This window comes from Gopherus flavomarginatus, chromosome 19 (assembly GCF_025201925.1).
Source record: "Gopherus flavomarginatus isolate rGopFla2 chromosome 19, rGopFla2.mat.asm, whole genome shotgun sequence".
Lineage (NCBI taxonomy): Eukaryota > Metazoa > Chordata > Testudines > Testudinidae > Gopherus > Gopherus flavomarginatus.
In genome coordinates, this window is record NC_066635.1 from 17,280,319 (window position 1) to 17,300,234 (window position 19,916).

Genomic DNA, 19,916 nt, shown 5'->3' on the forward strand with positions numbered 1-19,916 from the left:
AGAGCAATAGTTTGTCTATGTAGCTAGTAGAGCTAGTTGAGAATTTGTTTTAACAAAATGGGTTTTTTGTCAGAAAATGTTAATTCATCAAAACCAAAACTGTTCACAGGGCAGGTTTAAAATTTCCCGTTTCAAAAAATTTTTAGAAGAAAAAGGTTAGCAACGGTCAGCCAAGGTTAGCCAAGATGGGCAGGGATGGTGTTCCTGGCCTCTGGTTGCGAGAGGCTGGGAATGGGTGGCAGGGGATGGATCACTTGGTGATGATTGCCTGTTCTGTTCATTCCCTCTGGGGCTCCTGGCATTGGCCACTGTCAGAAGACAGAATACTGGGCTAGATGGACCTTTGGTCTGACGCACTATGGCCATTCTTATGTTCGAATGGTCAACACATCCTGTTTGGATTTTTTTTTTAAGTTTTATTTCTTGGTACAAAATTAAAAGTTGCTCTGAAATTTAAGTTGATTTATAGTAAAAATAAAAAATAAAAATAAATGTTTAAAAGGTTGAAAGCAAAATGCTTTAATTGACCCAATCCAAAAAAAATTCAGATTTTCCACTTGTGAAAATTCTCAAGATTGACTTTTTGTCTCAATTTGGGATGGGAAAAATTTCAAAATTTCTCACAGAAAGGAAAAACCATTTCCCACAGTTATATTACCTAGTTCTTTCATGTTGTGTATATTCAGTAAATATGGTTATGTGGATGCTATTGGGTTCCTGTAGTTCCTTCATATTAAATCTGTAGTGTAAAGAGCAAAAGACCCACAAGGAGGGCTGAGGGAATTAATACATTTGCTGGGTGGGAATGGAGAAGTATTATTTTATAATTATGCTTGCTGGTGAGTATTTATCTGTTTTTTCAACTGGTATCAGCAGTCCCTGATATTATGTAACAATGTGCATAATGGGAGTCAATATCATGTGATGGGCACCTATTGAGAAGTTCATCAATCAAAACAAATAAATAGAGACAGTATGAAATAAAGATACCTCCTAACTCAATGTCCTAGAAGCTCTTAACATCAATAGCTTTCAGGAAAAAGTCATTTAACTTGCCAGAAAAAGATCACCTTTCCATAAATTCTATCTAAATAAATCCAAACTTAACAGAGCACTCAAACTGTGCTGTAAAAAAAAGAGAGGATGTTTTTTAAAAATCCTGCAGAAAGGACCTCATTTTCTATTAAATTCTATGGCAGAGTTGGGTTTTTTTCATGGTTTTTTTTCAAAGGAATTGAAGGGAGATGTCCAAGTCCTTTAGGTTATTGGTTTTGTTCCAAAAATAAATAAAAATAAATAAATAAATAAAAGCACCTTGGGCACCTGAAGTTTGGCTAAATCCATATCTAGGCACCTAAGCAAGAAGGCAGATTTTCAGAAGGACTGACTTAAGAGAAGCTGCCAAGCATTCTGCCCATTTGAAAATTAGGTTGTTTACTTGGATGCCTAGATAAGAACTTTGTCAAATATGGAAGCCTAATGTTAGATAATCTAGGCCTGTAGGGTTTCAGAGTAATTTCTACAGAACTGTAGAAATTCTTCATAAAATTCAATTCAGTTTCATCCCTATTAAATTCTAGAGGACTTTTCTTTAAGGATCAGCCTTCAAAAATGCACAAGAACCCCTTAAACAGCAACCTATGACTTTAAAGGCCTTTAGGCAGCTAAAAGTCTTAATTACCTATATGCAGTTCGAGCTGACTGTGGGTTGGAGAGAGCATGGAATAGTTCACTACTAGAGACAAGGCTCCTTTTAGTCTGAATGTTTAAGCTGCTGAAGCAAAGACTCACCATGGCAACCAGCTTTGCCACAAAGCACCCCTCAGCTTGAATTACTGCAAGGACAAATGTTGAAACACTAAATCCCTCTTCTGTAATGCATCAATATAACGTTTGATTAAAGGGAAAAGAAAAAAAAATCCATGCCAGGCCTTTGCTGCCAGTTGAAGAGCATATTTTCTAAAGTTCACCTGCTGGAAAAAAAAAATGCAGCTGATTTTCCAAAGAGGATTAATGTCCCCTCAGGCACAAGCACAAAATCAAGCAACAGCCCCACAATTTTATAGGTAATTAGCAGAGCTTTCAATGGCCTTTTTTCCTCCACGTAAAATGCTGGAATGCATTCAGGGACCAATCCACCGTACCCACGGAAGTCAACAGGAGTCTTTCCATTGACCTCAATGGGCTTGGATCAGGCTCTTTGATCCCATCATAGATGATAAGCACCCTTCAGTAAGAGCTATATATACTCCCCTCCCACCTCTGCCCCCACCCCCAAACTATGAATTGGACCAGTCACCTTTATCATAACACCCTACAACTTTTGAGGAACATTTAAGGATCTCTGATGCTCAGCTATCAAAAATACCTCTCCTCCCACCTGGCAAGAATTTTTACATAAATCTGTGAACAATACCATTTGGCAGGAACAAACACTTTTTTATCTAGTTTTCATTACAAATTCTTAAAGCTTTGCTTAGAGAAAGCCTTTGAAATGTAAAGGCACTAGATACTAGGCTAGATGAAGGCTGATCTAACTGATGAGAGGATGTCCTCATAATGCTTTATCATTTTTGTTTTCCAATTATATAAATCCATGCAGCAAAGTATAGCAGTTTGAATTTCATGATGGAATGTCTGACCAATGAGAAAAGGAGGGAGAGGGGATGCCGGAACTGCATCTAGACTATATCTACGCTGCCTCACAGTTGAGATTACACTGGTGTGAAAAACTGGTGCGCACTGCTGTAACTCCCCCACCTCGACGTTGCGGGCACAAAGTAAAAGGTTCCCTGTTCGCATTAATGTTAACGCAAACTAGGAACCTTTTGGTTTACACCCGCAGCATCCACAGTGGGGAGTTACAGCGCAGCACTTTGGTGCACACGGCTAGTCACAGCCCCATCATCAGAACTGTGGGGCACTGTAGACAGGCCCTCGCTATAGCTTGATCTTTTTTGGTGGGGAATGGCAGATGGCTTGAGACAATCAGTAATGGGACACAGAACCTTTCAACTGTAGGTCAATGGTTCACATTTTCTGCAGGTCAGAAGAGGTGAGACACACATCTAATGGCTGGCTCCCATGGAAGATGCAGCAAATCAGGTGAAGACAATAGGAAAATAGGAGGGTTTTTCAAAATGGGCATAGGAATTGCTGTTTTGAGCTATTTTCCCTCTGGAAAGGCCTCATGGGAAGGGATCATGCTTTTGCTGCTGCTTCTACACATAACCCCTCAGTAACAGCAATGATCTGACATGACCCTGGTCAGTTACTTTCCACTCCTCCTACAAGCCAAAGAGAACCTGCCATGTACAAGAGCAGTACAGGGGTCAATCCTTGCTACTGCAGGGGTAGAGATACAAATAGGTAAGCCCCACATGGTACATAGGGTCGATCTCGTCTAACAACACTGAGGTAAAATCTATTTGTGCTTTGTCTCCACTAGGGTTTCATAACGGGACTGCTATCTCCATGTGAAAACACACCTCTTCACAGTGAGCACATAGCCTAGGTGTTCCAAGGGCAGGGGCCTGCCTACCCTGACAAGACAAATGGTGAGAGGGAAAATAAAGGCACTTAGGCAAGAAGTGACATGCTCAAGGTTGAATGACAGGTGAACTATATAAGCTGAAATAAATACACATTGTCAGTACAAATACTGAAATTCTTTCATAAAAGGCCCTTGCTACAATCAGCATAAATTAGGGAAGTTTTGTTATTTGTTACATTATATATTTTAGCCCTGGTCTGGAGAGATTTTGTACCAGTACAGCTATTTCAGTTTCTGATTATATTGGTAACACACAGTTATACCAGTACAATCCCTAGTGTGGACACAGTTATACCAGTATAAAAGGTTCTTCATACCTTTATTTCCCTTCCCTGTGGGAATAGCTATATCAGTATAAGCTCTTATATACCAGTATAACTGTGTCTATATGAGGGGTTGTTGTACCATATTAACTATCCTAGGATAGTTAAAGAGGTACAACTTGTGTATATAGAGAAGCTCTTAATACTGATGCCATTTTTTAGGAGGGGGGAGGCTTGATCTTAACATTTTAATAAAATACAAAGTACGTTCCAAACTGTATAAATTAATAGCTATCATTCCTGTAGCACATTCAAACTACCTGCCACATAAAGAAGCCTTAAGTTACTGCAGAATTCCACACGCACTGACAATAAGATCATCGGAGCATGCTATGACAACCTGACCACATGCTCAGCTAATTAGATTTAAATTAAACATTGCTGAGATTTGAGCAGGCAGAACTAGTTACGTTACTGCTTGATATGAGCTCAGGAGAAGGCATGAAGCTAACAGTCAATCCCAGTTTAAAAAAAAAACCAAAAAACCAGAATCACTAGTGAGGTGACGCCTTTAAATTACTTTGGATTTAAGACATTCTGCAGATCTGTAAGATAAAAACAGCCAGCAAAGGCATCTGGCTGAAAAGACAGTGTAAATATCTGCAGCCATTACAGAAGTGTTCAGAGCTGTGGACACAAAGAAATGTCAGATTTTATTGACTAAATTTTCTCTGTCTCCCTTAGGAGAGAATATAATGAATCAATTCTTTGTGCAGCTCAAGCCCCCCAAATTGCCTTTGCAGAATCTTTACATCTGTCTTCGCCTCGCTCAATATTTTCACAACATGAGGCACTTAACCTGATTAGGATATTTTACCCTAATTGGAAACATATGTGAGAAGTGTTACTCAGGGCACCCAAATGCAGCTGAGCTCTAGTAACTTCTGGATCTTTTGAACCATTTCACCCACCCTTGAGGTTACTGTTTGAAATGCTGTTCAAGGTGGTAGTGACAGAACACTGTCATCCCTCTGATGGACGTTGGTCACTTACTTAAGACAAATGGATGGTCTCGAGTCCCAACCTTAGTAGGGAGGCATGCATAATAAAGCCACCAAAATGGATGCAGCACGCCTGGCAAATTCGGAAGGGAGACAAAGAAGGACTGAACAGGACAGAGACGGAAATCTTCACTCACCCCTCCTCCAGATCAGGAGTGAGGCCTGCAAAAGCTCACACAGTCTGTGCTCTGAATGGATAGATTGAAGGGCTTACATATTCAGCACCCTCTGCAATCGCCAAAGATGCCATCATCACATCTGGGGGCCGGAATCAAGCTCCTAAATCCAAATTTAGACACCTCACGTGGCCAGTGAGGCCTGTGTGTTGTCAGCACCACTGACAATGAGGCTATGCTTTAGGTGCCTAAATCTGGATGAAGCAGCCTAACCTCAGCCCCCCACATCACTCAATAAAGCAGTGATGAGCACAATGTGACTCATGAGACTCTAAACAGAATACAAGAAAGTCCAAAATCTCCATCTAATCCCTGTGAAATATTGAAAAAGTGAGAGGGGTGTAGCAGTGTGATATTTACTCATTGATTGCAAAGAAGATGGTGAGAGAATTATTTTTCTTAAGGCCAATGTTTGCTGATGGAGCAGCCTCAGATATGGGAAGACGTGTGGGTGCGCGGGGAGAAGAAATACGGAAAGTCTGAGCACTGGAGAAGAAGCAGGTTAACAATCACTGTATTTTCATTTCCCTTTATTTACAGTACTGTTTCCATTCTCTTTTTACTTCACCCCTCCCCCCAAAACCCAACTTCTCTATTCATTTAAGTTTGGTCTCGACAAAGGGCTTGAATACACTTGGAAGTTAACATAGAAACACAGGACACAGCACTGGGTGGGACCTCCTGTGTCATCAGGTTTATTCTGTGCTATCTCAAGCTGTCCAAGTAGGGTGAGAACTTAAAGCACAACAGCAGTGTCTGTATAACTCCATGTGTGGACATTCTTATACCAGAACAAAAGTGCCTTGTTCCTGTTTAGCTTAACTCACTTTTGTTGGCATAGCCTCAAAGTGGAGAGACAACCAACACCAATGGAAGCAGGTTTTCCAGTGGCATAGGAACACCATTTTCCCCAACTAGATTAGCTATTTCAACAGAAGGCCTCTTCCATTGACATAGCTACATCTACACTGGGGATTTTGTGGGCGATGTTGGTCAGGGTGGTTTTTTCACACCCCTGACCAACATAGTTATGCTGACATTAATTTACGTGTAGACCAAGCCTTAGTCCCACTGACTTCCACTGAGTCATAATTTTTAAGTGCCTGCAGGCAGATTTACAAAGATAAATAATTATAGCCACCTAGTGGGATTCATAATTTGCTTATATGTTTTAGGCACCTAAATCCCATTGAATTCACTGGGAGTTAAGGCACCTAACCTGACCCCATCTGCATCCTTAAGTGCCTTTGCAAATCTACACCATAGGCCTTATTTCAGTATAAACTGGCCTTTAATCACTTATGCTTAAGGGCAGGTTGAAGCTACAATGAAATCACAATGTCCACACAAAATCTGCACCATTTTAACTGATTTAAGTTAAACTGGTGTTACTTACCCACATAGACAAGTCATTCACTAACACATCCTAACAACATATTTTTTATCCTTGCCTAGACAAAGTCTTAGAACACGTCCACTAAATCTAACAAGACACATTTAAATCCTAGTGAAGACAAAGTCCTTCGAGAAGTCTTTTGCTTCCTCAAGATTATTCTTAAGAGACTAACAAATGTATTTGGGGATAAGCTTTCATGGGCTAAAACCTACTTCATCAGATACATGGAGTGGAAAATACAGTAGGCAGGTATAAATACACAGCACATGAAAAGATGGGAGTTGCCTTAGCAAGTGGGGGTCAGGGGTAACGAGTCAATTCAGTTAAGGTGGAAGTGGCCTATTCTCAACAGCTGACAAGAAGGGGTGAAAACCAAGGGAGAGAAAATCACTTTTGTAGTGCTAATGAAACCAATGCAATCATGATGGTCTGTTTCAAACAGCTTACAAGAAAGTGCGAGTATCAGCAGAGGGAAATTAGTTTTTGTAGTGACCCATCCACTCCCATTCTTTATTCAGGCCTAATTTGATGGTGTTCAGTTTGCAAATTAATTCCAGTTCTGCAGTTTCTCACTGGAGTCAGACTCAGACTCGTTGGCCTCACTGACTCCCTCTTGGTATACCTGCCTACGGTATTTTCCACTTCATGTATCTGATGAAGTGGGTTTTAGCCCACGAAAGCTTATGCCCAAATACATTTGTTAGTCTCTAAGGTGCCACAAGGAATCTTTGTTGTTTTTGCTGATACAGACTAACATGGCTACCACTCTGAAGATTATTCTTAACTCTCATTGACAGCTTATGTATGTGTGTGTGAGTGAGAGAGATAAATTACTACAGGCCAAACACTAAGCTGACATCTCGTATAGCTAGTAAATTGAAGACATCCATCCCCAAGGCAAAGGCCATCTGAAATACTTGTGCTGCCTCTGGGCATTTGTGTGGGGGAAAGGAGAACCATAAAAAGGTGAAGCATCCCCCATCAGTCAGGACTCCATGCAGAAACAAGCATCCCACAGATGACAGCAAGCTTGCTTCTCATTGCCTGGGGAAACCAAGAAACCGTTACACAGCGACTGCAGTGTGCTCATGTGATTTGGTGCCCTGTTTACCTTGGGGACTGGAGCTGTGGATGTCAGCTGGAGACAATGGCTGGATTCCTTTGTGAAACTACAGGGGAGATTTTTTGATTTGTAGATCACAGGACTTACTGAAGGAGAAGAACTATGCCTGGTCAAAACCTAAAACTTAGGTCGCCCTAGCTACATCCCTCAGCGCTGTGAAAAATGTTGTGCCCTGTGTGACATAGTTAGGTCAACCTAACCCCTGCGGTAGATGCAGCTCAGTCTATCAACCTGGCTACCACCTCTTAAGGGGTAGATTTACTACAGCAGTGGAAAACCCCTTCTATCGCTGTAGCAACAGTCTATATTATCGCATTACAGGGGCACAGCTGTGTTGCTGTAGCGCTTGTAGTTTAAACTTACCTCCATTAGGTTAACTAATCCATTTCCTGTGCCACCCCAGGGCAAGCTAGGATTGTCCCTCTCAGTGGATTTCCTAGTTTTTTTGTCCAATTGCATTTTTAACTGACACTAACTACATGGTTTCCACTACTTCCCCTGATAGATTATGCCACAATCCACTGATTCAACCTAAATTTTCCTTTTCTTAACTCCATCCCACTACCCCCTATTGCCATTCTAAACAATTCCCCTCATCTAAGACACCTTTAAGAGACTTACTATAACTCTCCATGTCCCCCTCAAAAAAACTAACTCTTAACTAGGAAACTGGTTGACTGATGACAACTGTCAGCAATAGATCCTGTGAAACCACTCCTAGCAGATTTAAGACCAACATAGCTGGAGAAAGCACAATAGTAGCTCATTGGAACCCTACTAAAGCTTTCTGCAAACCATTTTCAGCACTGATTCAGGGAACCCTATTGTTAATAGCCACTGTCAAGGGCCATCAGTCCATTTCCAAACACAATAAGTGCTTTAATTATCATTTGGCCAAGTAACACATTTACCCTCCTGTCAAACTTTCCTCAGTTCATGCTTCCTAGCCTTAATGATCTCTATTGCTCTTCTCTGAATTCCCTCCAGTTTCATAGAAGTGTAGGACTGGAAGGAACCTCGAGAGTTCCCCTGGACTAGATAACCTTGTATAATCTTTCTGAGCAGAAAGCAACCAGCAAAATATTTTGGCATCAAACTTGGGTCTTACACCATGCAAGGAACATTAAAATTATTTAAAAAATCTGCAAAACAGAATTGAGGCTTTGAACAAAACACACAAGCTGTTCAGTGAAAGGTTTGGGGCTTACAGATTTGATACTGCAGAAGCACTGGCTTCATCTTACACACACACACACACACACGCACACACACACAAGTCACCAGAAGAATTCACTTACTGGCATCAGCAGGTATAGCTCACATAAGCACTGAAGGGGGTTTAAGCAGCAGTGCATTCCATTTAGGTCATGGAACACAGATTTTACTCTTTATTCAATATAAATTGACCTAGATGGGAACTGATCAATTTTATATTCTATAAGACAGTACAGGTGACACCTTTCACATAGCAAGCCTCTAAGTGCAACCCCCTTATAAATATATAAAAATGTGTTTTTGATTTAACACCATTATAAATGCTGGATGCAAAGTGGGGTTTGGGGTGGAGGCTGACAGCTTGCAACCTCCCCCCCCGTAATAGCCTCGCGACTCCTGAGGGGTTCCGACCCCCAGTTTGAGAATCCCTGCTATAAGGCATCTAACACCTTCTGGGTGCTGTCACTTTCACTGCAGTGGGCTGTGAGAAGGAATACTTCTGGGGCACTCAAATACTATGGTAATGCAGGCCATAATAGCACCTAGATAGTTTAGATTAGAGAGGAATCATAAAGGAGTTAGGAGCCAATTTCAGGTTCTATTACTCATATGGACTATTTAGAGAAATTGATGTGTACCATTGAAACTAACCTTTGTTGTCGTGGCTGAAAAAGGTGCATTTTTACCACAAGTTAGCAAATGCATGATAGCTCATCCCACTGTAAAATCCGTGGGGAGACAAGGCATGAACATTTTTATCACAGGGTAGCTGGGTGAAGTTAACCACAGGTGGAGCTGCATCTTGTCTCCAGTAGGATTTTATAGAGAGATAGCAAATGCACATAAAAGTAACTTATTTTTTGGCAGTAAAGACGAAGCCTTATTTTCAGTGGGGGATACACTGAATAGCCAGAGCTATCTTTTCAAAATAGCCATATCCTATTTTGCTAAACTAGCAATGAACAGATACGTAAGAAGGGCAGAAAACAGTTATTTGTGGGCTGATCCTCTGAGGTGTTGACTATCCTCAATCCTCACTAACATACATAGCATTGAGCATCTTGGAGGATGCTCAGCACGTCCCAGTGGCAAACCCAGACTGTTTTAAGTATTGTACTTTTTCAATTTACCCAGGAGCAGCAGGAGCTCCCTAATCCTTATTTTATTAAAGGCATATTTACCAGTTGGTCCACCTACTCTGATTTTATTGGTAACAGCAGAATGCTGTATTTTCATTGTTAGAAGGACTTGTAATTTTGCATGCTTTCTTTTTTTAAAGTGGATATTTAAAAAACAAAAACAAAAAAAACTTAGCCATGCAATGCATGCACCCAACTGGTCGTGGACATTTTTTGAAACATTTTCTTAGAGGTAGTTTATCAGATGGCTAATCTGCTGGTAAAATTTTTTGCTGAGAGCCAAAAACATAAATGGGGCCAGTTTAGGGGGAAATAAAGACAAACATCATTGCAATGATTTGCTGGTCAGTTTCATGAGTATGTCATCTCCAAAAAATCTTTTAATTATGTTGTTCTACATCAAGTCCAAGACCTTTTTAAAATGGAAATAGTTCCAGAGCTCAAGGGTTAACCACAAATACTTTGGCATGCAAAGGATCCATGTCACATTTTTTAAGCTAAACTCCATGATGTTCGTAACTAAGATTTCATTGGTTTAAAATGCATTATTCTCTTAAATCCCAGTAAAATAACAGAACTGTGTTCCCAACATAAAGACTTCGCAGCACTCTGAGAAACTACCAGAAAAATAATTCTATCCATATAACTAGGGCCCTACCAAATTCATGGCCATGAAAAACATGTCACGGACCGTGAAATCTGGTCTCCACCCATGAAATATGGACTTTTGTATGCTTTTAGCCCTATACTATACAGATTTCACAGGGGAGACCAGCATTTCTCATATTGGGGGTCCTGACCCAAAAGGGAGTTGCAGAGAGGTCACAAGGTTATTTTAGGGGGGTTGTAGTATTGCCACCCTTACTTCTGTGCTACCTTCAGAGCTGGGCAGCTGGAAAGCAGTGGCTGTTGGCCGGGCACCCAGCTCTGAAGGCAGCACTCCACTAGCAGTAGGGCAGAAGGAAGGGAGGCAATACCATACCATACCACACCACACCCCCCTTACTTCTGCATTGCTGCCTTCAGAGCTGGGTGGCCAGAAAGTGGCAGCTACTGACTGAGGGCCCAGCTCTGTATGCAGCAGCTCAGAAGTCAGGGTGGCAATACCATACCATGCTATCCTTACTTCTGTGCTGCTGCTGGCAGTGGCTCTGCATTCAGAGCTGGGCTCCTGGCCAGCAGCCACCGCTCTCCAGCTGCCTAGCACTGAAGGCAGCATCACCGCCAGCAGCAGCACAGAAATAAGGGTAGCAGTGCCACAACCCCCCTCTAGAAAATCCTTGCAGGCCCCCCACAACCTCTTTTTGGGTCAGGACCCCTACAATTACAACACCGTGAAATTTCAGATTTAAATAGCTGAAATCATAAAATTTATTATTTTTAATATCCTATTATGTGAGATTGACCAAAATGGACTGTGAATTTGGTAGGATCCTATACATAACCGTATACCCTTTGAAATCTGCCCTTAATCCACTGAGGAGAATGGTTACGCATGAAAAGCTTTATTTATTGATACTACAGCCCCAATTCTGCAGCCACTCCTCAGGCAACTCTTATGCTTAGCTCCATGAGTATTCCATGCACAGAGTAGGTACAGGATTGGAAGCATTACTGGAATGCTCATTACGAGCCTGATCTTGCAATTGGATCTCATCTCCTATTGGATCAGGCCTTAACACACTTAAGCTATGTCTCTATGAGCTAGGGATATGATACCCAGCCCATGTAGGCGTACTCATGCCATGACAGCAAGGACAGTGGCAGCACAGTCTAGATGCCCCAAGTACAAACCCGTGGGTCCATACTCAGCACAGCTAACCCATACTGCAGCTACATTACTATCTGTAGCTCACTAGCTCCATGAGAGCTAGCTCAGGTATATCTATGTAAGCCACAAATCACATTGCTAGCTCGCAGTGTAGATACAGCCTTAGCATGAAACTGGAAACTCCTCAATCTCTACAGAATAGAGTGTCACAGTCCCTACTCAGGCAGGCAGGGAGTGAGGTCTGCTGAGGTTGTGACTCTGGCCATTTGGGTGGGGAGAAGGAGAATAGAGGCTACTTGTCTGATGCTCCCACTGTAAGTAAGTGGGCAGGGAATGGAAGGAGCCTGGCTCCAGCTCCTCCCCCGCTCACTGGCCAAAGGAGCTGCCTGGGCACACAGCAGGGAGCAAACCCTTCCATGAAAAGGGGTGAAATTACTTCCTCCCTCCCACAGCAAGGGGACAGCAAGGATGGAACTGAGACTCTGACACAATTTGTTCTCCCGGCTTCTCCCAGGGTGGTACACTGCACCCCCGATCCTGAAGGTCTTCCAAGTGGGGTACCGCAAGAGTGGGAGGTGCTGGCAACTCCAAAATTCTGTACTACAGACACAGCAAGAGAGACCACTGAAGTCATGGTACAGCACAGAATCTCTATGGCATATGTTTCCAGGCCTGAGACACACAATTCAAGTCTCCATCCCAGCACGTTTCAAAAGCTTCGACTAAGAGAATTGCATAGACAAGTTTGTGTATAATTGATCGTTTATATTGACCTGCTACACAACAATAGCACGAGAAAGCAGTAATTAGAACCAATACAAACTAACCAGCTAGCTCACACTTCTTTGCAGTGCCAATTGTTGCCCCAAAGACACTTTTGTGAACTCTGATTTAAAAGCAAAGCCTGGGAGATAACTGATTGGCAACTCAACAATATGCTTAAAATAAGCATCAAGACCCTCTGGATATTGGGCCAATAAAAGCACAAACCAGGTTAGAGCAAGAGGTATGAGACACTGAGCACAGTGTGTGTTCTGACAGAATGAAAATCAATAGGAAGGGTTACAGATCTTAATGAGCATGCTCAGTCCTACTGTCCCTCTCAAAGAATTATTTTTTTAAATAATGACAGGTTGTACCAACTTGGATTATTAGAGAGAAAAATCCCAAACCTGTACAATGTTTTAATTTAAACACCCTCAAAAAAATAAAAATTAAAAGGATTTCCTAAGACTCCTCTTATCCTCCATTTATCCCTATGTGATGAATTTGGAGTTGCTCTGTAGTTTATGAATGCTGTATATTGGCCTGGTTACTGGAGTGTTTATTATATGAATCTACTGGGTTACCGCAATGCAGGCCTGTCTAGGAAAACAGGCAAACAGAAGGATAAGAATGGCTCAGGATAGCCACCTCTCAGCAAACATTTAAGAGCTGTTAAGGAACAATGCCAGGACTATTAGCTTTGATGATTTTTGCCTCCTCTCCAGCTAACCTCCAGGACTGGCTTGCACCATAAGGACAGAGCCAAGGAACACAAAAGAACTATAGCAGGGTTTAAAAGGAACCTTTGGGGGAAACCAGAGTGAGACATAGGACTTTGCCAGGGTGTCTGGAGAAGCTAGGCCTGCCTACTTTGCCATCAGGAGATGGTATGGCTCTAAGTACGATAGACATGCATGTAAACTGTTGTTTTAAAATCCTCTCTCTCTAACTGCTAAAATAAACTGTGCTTTGGTTTAAGGAGACTGTCTGGCCACTGTATGCCACTGGTCAGAGACTCCCAAAGGGAAGAACTGCAGGTGCCCAAACTCAGTTGGACCTGCAGGGTACAAGCAGTGAATACACAGTATACTGTAAGCCAGGGCCCAGTCTAGGAATGAAAGAATTTTTTTTTTCATTGAGGTGAAGATATATTACCATTGCAATAAACTGACATTGGAGGCCAGGGCATAGGCAGTTGTGAGCCATATCTAATGCTGCTGCAGCCAGCATGAATGCGGGACACAAACCCCAGGAAAGGCACCGCACTAACAAGTCCAGGGCTGTTCTCCCTACTTCTCACGAGGCTTGGAACAGCCAAGCACCCATGTGGGGTGCAGGAGGTGCAAACCACAGCAGACACGTTAGGCCTGGAGGGTTATTCCATCTCCACCTCCTGCACGGGGAGCTGCTGTTCATTTCTCACCCACGGTACCGGCTCCAGCACATGTGGGTCATAAGTCCATTTAGGGAAGACGCGCTTGTACAGATTCAGCAGCACTGTGTCCTGGGATTTCAGCTGCCCATCAAAATGACACTTCTCGTGACCATGAATCCCTAGCGGCTCTGTGATGTGTCCTCTGCGGCCCCACTTGGTCCTCAGCTCCACCGGCTTAAACCACAGCACATCCTCTCTGTTAAAGAACATGTACTGCACTACAGGCGTCTTGCTGAAGATCTTGGAAGGGTGACCACTGAGCATCAGCCGCTTGATGATGATTCTGTTTGCACAACTCCACCCTGAGATAGGTAACGGCATGAAATCTGAGACCACAGAGGGTGTGCTCGGAGATAACTAGGAAGGGGACAGAGGTGCAGCTAGTCTCACACAACCAATTAATTACATTCCGCAACAAGTTAGCACAACTCATTTTTAACACCCTATGCCAACAGCACGGGAGTCAACACAAGATCGTCACACAGAGTGCACAGCACTTCATTCTCTCAAAGCAGGAGCAAATGGTTTAGCCTGTGCTGGCCTCCTACTCCAGCAACCATATTTATATGAAAGAGAGGCAATGTGACCCAGTAGTTAGGGCAATGGATTGGGAATCAGTCCTGCCACTCACTTACTGTGCGACCGTAGTTGGGCAAGTCACTCCCCCACCCTGTGCCTCTGTTATCCCTCTAGCCCTTTGTCTTGCCTATTTAGATTGCATGCTGTTTAGAGCAGAGCTATATGCTGCAGAAATTGACCTTTTCACTGTAATGAATGTATGTATTCCACACAATACTGTGTTAAGAGACTGTGGACAAAATAGTATGTGATCATGTGATTAAAGACTGTATCATAATGTATATGCACAAGGGGAGAACTTAATTCTGGCATTCCTTAACTTTTGAATGCTTGACTTTGGAACCTTAATAATGTTCTTTTAATACAGGTTCTTGTGTGTGTGTCAATTACTAGATTTTTAAGAAATGCAAAAGCCATAAATATGGCATCATATTGACACCGACATGGGTCACCATCAGGGTTAGAACCTTTAGATACACTCCATAGACTTCTGCCACTTGAGCTAATGGAGTAACTGATAGCAGTTGTAGGTAATCGTCCTCTGTGTGGGCCAGAATTAGTGGGAGAGGAGATACACACTTTGCCAGTGGGTTTCTCAGATATTTGCTGACAGCAGAGGTATGGCGAGACTCAGGAGTCTTAGGTTCCATTCTGGACTCTGGAGGGGAATGTAATAGAAAGCAGATACTCTTCTGTTCATTCCCCCACAAGCTTAAACTCTTCTACCCGGTCCCAGCCAAGCTGCCCATTCCAGTCCTGTCTCTTTCCCACCCCTGGCTCCTTGCCTACTCAATCCCAGTCTCAGGCTCCCTGCCCAGCTAGTCACAATCCCCACCCCCCACCCTACCCATTTCCTTATCCTATTGTCGCTTATCTCCTCTCAACCCCTAAGGCTTCTAGTCTTCTGTCCTGGGCTCCTCATCTAATAACAGTCTCCCTCTCAATGCCCTCCCCAGCTTCCCTTTCCCTGGCTCCATGTCCCAGCTTCTCTGCCCAGCCAGTCCCAGTTCTCACCGCACAGCCCAACTCCTTGTCAGTTTTCCCCCCATCCATGCCTCCCTTACTGGTTCCTAGTCCCAGTCTCTTCTCCTCCCCCTCCTCCCCAGCTAATTGTTTGATCTCAGTGTTACCACCAGCCAAGAGGCTCTCAGTCCTGCAGTGTTTAAAGTGTGAGCGTGGTGGGTGGGGAGGGGTCACAAAGAGTCAAAGACCTGGCCAAAAACAAAAAAAAAAACCTACAAAAACTATTAAGATTCAAGCTGAAGGTGGCTGAGGCGTGCACTTTAAGACTGTTTTAGCAAAGCTACTGCTCCCAGATTGTGACAGCTCTCTCACATTTTTCTCAGACAGCTGCAAGCACTGAAAACCTCTCCTCCCCATTTCCCTCACTGGATCACAGTCCCAGTCTTTCCTTCCTAGCTCCCAATTCCAGCCTCCCTTTCACCCTGCCCAGTTTCTCTCACCAATTCTCCAGTCCCAGACTCCTTATCCCAATCAACTCCTTTCCTTCCTCACTAGTAGGGCTTTTGTCTCCTTTGCATTTGACTCACACAGCTTCCTTCTCCACATGCCGAAGTGTCAGAGAGGGCACAGGAGAGACAAGCTCCTTGCCCTCAGTTCCCAGGGCCAGCCTCACCCAGCCCCAGCCATTACAGGGAAAGTCTGGCTTTGCCTGTAAGCCTTAAAGGCTGGAGCATGTTCAGACGCTCTCTGGAGATGATGCATGCACAGTCACACATAGAAGCTGCAAGAGGCTCAGTGAGGATGGAATCTTCTGTGATTTTAGCTGCTAACATCAAAGAAGTCTCTCTGTGGGAACTTGGTCAAATTTGGGTGGATTTTCACAGAGATGGCAAAAGGCACATCCCTGATACAAAGGTCATCCCCCTGCTAAATTTCAAGCTGCTGCTCCAAAGTATCGGAACCTCAGAGCTGTTCAAAGAAAAGATCTCCAGATTTTTTTTTTTTTAACATAAGCTAAGGGAAAATATGTGGTTTGCCTCATTCTTGGAAATGGTTGTACCGTTGTGACTGACATTTTCTAAAAACAAATGAGCCAGAGGCAGGCACCCAACATGTAAAATTTTAGCACAAACAGTTAAACTTTGGAAAAGCTATATGTAACTGAAAACAGGGTATGGTAATGGGAAATGTCAAGCAACCTTAACAGAAGACAGTATTACCAGCTCTGCCTACAATTAGAGGATTTTTCTATCTCTAAACATTTGCACTCTAAGAACCTGGGAAAGCTGGGGAGGACAGCACTCCCGGTGACTGTTATTGGGAAGTGCTTCATTCCCACTTCCTAGCATTAGAGATGATCCCTTTTAAGGTCTCACCACAACTGCTAGGATGTTCTATTCAAATTAAAGATGAGCAAATAACATTCTCAGTTCTGCAGACAGAGCTCCCCTGTAGCAAGAGACACAAAGGGACCAAACTGGGGGCAATTAAAAGCAACACCCCCTGAAATGACCTAGACCCCAGACCCTGTCCCCTCACATGCTCCTTGTCAAAGAGGAAGGAGCCAGCTATAGCAGGAGACAGTGTGTGTTTGGCTGCAAGAAGACTTCCTACCTCCTAGTCTACATTTATACTGTGTTCTGTCACTACAGTGTTTCAGCAACCAATGCCTGCACTCCCTGCGGGAAGGTGGTAGTGGAATCTGGTGGGAGCTGGCCCAAGAAGTACCACCAAGATAGCTGTATATAGCTATATGTAGTATGCATAGCACCTCCACCAGTGAGAATATGTTTCTGGGAGAGGAATGGGTACTAGAAGGTGGCACATGCTTTGCAATTGCACATCCTGGAGGAGCTGAGAAGCAGCAGCCAATCTCCAGATGCATAAAATTATTAATTATATTAGAGTACCACCAGAAGGCCCTACTCAGGATCAGGGCCCCATTGTGCCAAGTTCTGTCCAAATACAGAGGAAGATACAGATCATGCCCAGAGTCTGCTTACTATCACAGAAGCATTTACTTTCACTACTGAAATGGTGTCGTTTTTATTTTGTTTTATATCATAAAAAAATAAATGAACGCAAACATGTAGGGGGCACTAACTGCTTGAAATAACAAACAGCAATGCGGTGAGTGCCAAGAATAATTAGTGTGCCAGTCCCAAACACCACAGCTTACTGTAAACCACTGCAGGATATAAACATCCTAGCCATTCTTAAGCCCTTCTGAGCTGCTCAGTTCACCCTATCTATCCTAATTCTCTTGTTAGACTGTTAGCTCCTTCCAAGTAGAAACTACCTCTACATTGTGTTTGGTATGGTCCTAGGTACACCATCAGCACTTTTTGTATCTATAAAGAAAGGTAAATTTCGATCATCTGAGAGATTAGACAGACTCCTGTGGCTCAGCCTGTCAAAAAGAAACCTTTCCCACAAGTGCATATTAAAAATTACACCCACAAGTCTAAGATCTAGGACTCTATCCTGTGTGCCTTAGTCATGTGAACAGTCCCCTGGCCTCAGTGTAACTACTCAAATGGGGGGAGGGGTCTGAAAACAAATCTTGAAGCCTCTAGGTAAGATACTATAGGAAAACAATCCTATGCAGTGAAGGGTAGACAAATTAACATAATATTTTAGTTCTTTTCCATCTTTAACTTCTATCAAAGTCCCAAACAGTTTCAGTACATTGCAATGTACAAAATGGAAATTTAGCTGGAGTGAACTGGAGCTAAGAGTTAAGTCATTCTATGAAAAACTATGTTCATATATCTACTGCAAGACTTCCACTGTCATTTTTTTCCCTGAATACCTCACATTTTAGTTGCTGAAATTTTGGTTTTGAATCCAGATATATATAGGTCAACCATCTGGTGACCTGACTGAATGAGAGCAATTTCATTGAGATAGGTCTATGGAATATAACTACATTGCAGAATAATGGTTTCATATCACTCAATAAACACCATGGCAAAAACAAACACACTCATCAAAAGCATTTGACAGCAACTCGAGCATATATTTTTAGAGTGGCATACATTTATCTTACAGCAATTACTTTATTTATATTCCACCTAACATATGGTTAACGGTGTGTCACTTTGTCTGATAGCCAAATGTGCAACAGTACTATGATACCAGTATCAAAACGCAGCATTCTGATTGGCTTAGGGTGATTCAGACAATTAAAAACTATTTGGGCCATAAAAGTACAGCTCTAAAACAAACAAAATAAATACGAATAAAAGTCAGTTTGCCATTGGGTACATGTTTGAACTCCTGTATTTACTAAAGGGCAATCGTCCAGAAATCCCATTAGTAAAGTATCGGTCCCAGGTGATAGAAAATGGACAGATTTTTTGATCAGTTGATTTTAATGGACTTAAGCCTTTAAGACATATCAACAATGAACAACACAACAACTTCTTCCCCTCCATAAACATGCCTCATTCCTCTTCTGCCATCTATTAAACCAAACAGCCCAGGTTATAAAACTATACAGCCTACCTAGCCAAAACACCAAATCCTGTCACAGGTTTTTGGACTTGATTTCCAGTCATTCAACTTTTTTTTTTTTTGTATCTTTGCAAAATAACAACAACAACGTTTTGAAACAACACAAAGGAAGAGGGCTATGGGAAAGGAGAAACACCGCTTAACAACAACCTGTAAATAAAGCCGGGCTAACCTTAGCAAGGCTCCAGCGAAGGAGTGTGGAGATCTGGGGGTGGGGGAATTCTTCTGCTTGGAAACAGAGTGACCGAGAGCCCCGGGGGTCACTCGCAGACCCCGCTCTCCCAGCGCTGGCGGCCCCACAGCGCACCCCGCCCCAGAGGGAGCCTAGGGGGAGGAGGAGGAAACGCTCTCACATGGATCCAGCTAAGCGGGGGATGTGGCCGGAGACGGAGCCCGCGATCCGTAGGACGGGAAAGGTGCCCCAGCGCCCTAGCATGGAACGAAGTCCCCGCCCCCACCCCGGCCAGGCGGGGATAGCCTGGAAAACCCAGCCCGGTGAGGGCCTCTGCTCGGCTCCGCCCGCGGGAGCCTTGCCTGGGCACTGCCCCGCCGCGCCGGGTCCGGGTCCGGGTCCGGGTCCAGCCGGGGCTGCCCCCGCCGCACAAAGGCAGCTCCGAAGAACCCCCCCCCCCCGCCGCCGGCACGGGACTGACAATTCCTGCCGCTTCCTTACCCGGCTGCCGCGGCGGCTGCTGGCGAGGGCGCTGGGCAGAGGCGGGCTCCGCGCCGCCCGCAGCTGGAGGGGGCTGAGGGGGCGGGCGCTGCCCCGGGAGCCGTTGAGGCCGGGGGGGGGCGGACAGGCGCGCGCGCGCTCGCGAGCTCCCCGGGAGTTCGGCTCCGAGCTCCCCTCACGCAGCCGCCGGCGCAGCTCGCAGGCTGCGGGAGGAGGGGGCGGGGGCGCCTCGGAAATGGCCGGGGCTCTGCTCAGGCTCCAGCACGGGAGGGAAACGCGAGCCGGCCG

The 19,916-nt window shown here is 43.9% G+C and overlaps 1 protein-coding gene across 4 annotated transcripts in view; it reads right to left on the minus strand.

Annotated features, from left to right (window-relative positions):
• CUEDC1 (CUE domain containing 1) overlaps nucleotides 1-19,685 on the minus strand; it is a 122,015-nt gene extending 102,330 nt beyond the window's left edge. Inside the window, exon 1 of one of the 4 annotated variants that reach the window (XM_050929598.1) lies at nucleotides 19,629-19,685. The gene's annotated coding sequence lies outside the window, so the exon portion shown is untranslated. Of the gene's footprint in view, nucleotides 1-18,706; nucleotides 18,826-19,127; nucleotides 19,246-19,308; nucleotides 19,406-19,628 lie in introns of those variants that run through there. The other 3 variants (XM_050929603.1, XM_050929602.1, XM_050929601.1) reach the window with 3 other exon arrangements.
• Nucleotides 19,686-19,916: the final 231 nt, after the last annotated feature.